A 2,987-nucleotide genomic window follows, 5' to 3' on the forward strand; every position below is an offset into this window, starting at 1 on the left:
ATCATCTGGATAATTTTTTACCTCTGAGCATGGAGACCTTTATCACTGAAAAACAGCGGCACTCTTACGAAACACATGACTGAGATTTTAGTGCTAACCCAGTTTACGGAATATGATGGCAATTGAAGGAAATCAATTCCCAGCCTTCACATCAAGAGGATGACCGACGTCGTTGTCTCAGTTTTGGACAAATCTGTCACAAGCAACTGAGAAAAGACAGCGTCGACTACTCAGTCCTTATTCGCTTTCAGGAACATCGAAACATTCCTCCAGTGTCTAAGGTCTTCAATCGGGTGACGAATAGAGTATACCGTCGGCGAGCAGAAGGACGACAAGTATGCACCGAAAGTGCACTAACGCTGCGGTTGTTTAATGGTGGTTTTACGACTCACTGGTTTGATGAATTGATGGCCTGATCAGTTAAAAATTGTTGAGGTGGATGTTAGATGAACTTGGCTTTCACAAAATGAAATTTCGATGAACCCACTGTGGATGTACTGAAGGTTCGTTTGCTCAAGACTTCCGTGAGCTGTTCGCTAGCGCATGAAACGTGCCGAAAAAAACTATCATCCACGTAATCCGAGTTTCAATGCGCTTCAACAGGCGTAAGCATGCGCAAAAAGTGCATTTATTTGGTTTGGCCGTTAGCAAAACCACGTGATCAATAAGGCTCCAACCCAATTGGTTATTCGGGGATACGAACTGAAGATGCGCGTCCGCACATGCATGGCTGCGTGGGTGGATCTACGCACATGATCGCCAAATACCGTTTAATACGCCTAACGTGGAGATCATCTCTGAAGTCGACACGATAATGAAAGGCAGATGAGCTCCCAAACCTGTGGTTCTCGCTCATCGGTGCAGTTATTTAGCGACCGAAAATGCTGGCAGAATCTACGGGCGCCTCTGCGAAATTACTACGTTATTTCGTTTGACACACCAATTTGCAAATACTGACTTATTATTGCCTCACCAGCGTGGCCAGCTGGTTCACCACAGCTTTCTCCAATATTCCAAACAGGACACGGTAACTTTACACTGAATTGGGATCCAAACATCTAGTTTTCATTAGTGTTAGATAAACTTTTCATTTTAATGGATGAATATTCCTCATTGCACTTAAAGACGTTCTGCATGGGCAGACGCTTTTGCTTCAGTAAAACTATTTCCTTGGGTATGCTATTCCTTGATTGAAAGTATACCAAAAAAACTACAGTAAAACAACTCCAACACGGATACAAGAAGAGTGGTCTCATGTCTTTAGTAAAGGGAGCATACTCTTCTCTTGGCGTTTTACATTTTCCCGCCGAAATACTGGACGAAGCGATAAAAATTATACAAGAGCCAGAAGGTTTCTTTTAGGGCTGTGCGGTATGCAGCCATTCACATGAATTCTGACGAGAAAGTCGCCAAAGTCTCATCAGCAGACAAATCTAACAGTCATTTTTGCCTCTCATTTGTCCCATTTGTCTCATTTGTCCCTTTTCTTGAGATAGTACCAACCGGTAGAGCTCATGGGTTTTGGGGTCATAAAAATGTTCCTTAATGTAGATGACTGAAACCGAATTAGAGAAACAGCTTATCTTTGGATCAGAAATGCAAAAAGAAATTTCTGACTGACTCCTGATGGACGTTTCCATCTGGAGGATTGATCGTGTTACGATATATGCGGTCGTAGCACGATAGATTTGTCCACCGTATTGTTCATATTACTAGCTGGACTGCAGTTGTTTGTTGCAAACAATCCTTGCTTTTTTCAAATTGAGGATGTACTGAATTATACTGAACTAAGCCTTTATTTCGTAACCTACTCTACTGCGCAATGGGGTACGCTACCAGCTGTCCGGGAGAAACAATGGGAAGCTGGGTAATTCATGTGGATGTACGAAAAAGTTGAATTTATCGGACTGATTTAGCTCATATCCACACCTGTTTTCAAATAGTTCGTCCGACTTGCGTCTGACTACCAAGCACAAGTCGGTGTGAAACAACTCTGAACCTAAGGCTAATTAGGATGATTGACACCGGGGGAAAACAGAAAAGCACGTTCGACTGACAACTGGCGCTATATTTGACCCCACATTGCGCATCTAGGTTTGAAAATTAATTCAATTATTCGTTGGACATAAGCCTCTCCCCACTTATGGCATCGATGAGCAAGGAAACGGTAAAGCTTTATGATCAAGTTACAGGCAGCGTGAAATCTTCCAAAAAAGCGTATAGGTCAAAATGCGGCGATTTTTCCACTCTCACGAACAGTCGACCTAGCAAATGGAAAGGGCGCACAAGGGCGTCTGGCCACCAGATCTTAATTAGACCGATCGGACATGTGTAATGGGGAGTAATGTTTGGACCAACGGCAACAAATGCTATTTTAAATCCACTCACCCAATTCGATGAACGTTTTCTTATCCATTTCAAGTGAAGAAACGATTTTGGCTCATAAACTGCATTTTTTCAGTTGAGTACTCCAGGCCGGCGCAACTATTATCAATGAATGCCGCAGAAACCTGTATGCAGTTCAAATAACAGTTTTGTATCCGAAAAGTGTCAAAATATACTTACAAGTAGTATGGGGGGACTTGGCTCGAAATTCGCCATCAGTAACCTCATCCGTTTCGGCCTATTTGAAGGTGAACCAGTAGGTTAAGTCCTCGATTTTTGCAAGTTATTTCGTACGAGTGGGAGGTGAAAATATACATATGCTGAATAAACTACCAACCTGTATGCCCGCTTGCTATGAATTTGTGTTCCCAGTTAGCTTCGAATAGATCTCATTTATACATCACACAATTTGTGTGACACGTTTAAAGTAGAAAAAAATTTCTCACTCTAGATTTTTTGGCTTAATTATCGAAAATCAGTCACCCGTTATACTTCAGTAAGTCGTTTCCTCACGGGTAACTAGCCTTCGCATCCCTCCGGAAAGAGTGAAGATTTGTAAACACGAAATTGCTGTGGCAATTGCACAGGCTACAAAACCTGTC

This window comes from Opisthorchis viverrini, assembly GCF_000715545.1.
Source record: "Opisthorchis viverrini unplaced genomic scaffold scaffold181, whole genome shotgun sequence".
Taxonomy (NCBI): Eukaryota; Metazoa; Platyhelminthes; class Trematoda; order Opisthorchiida; family Opisthorchiidae; genus Opisthorchis; species Opisthorchis viverrini.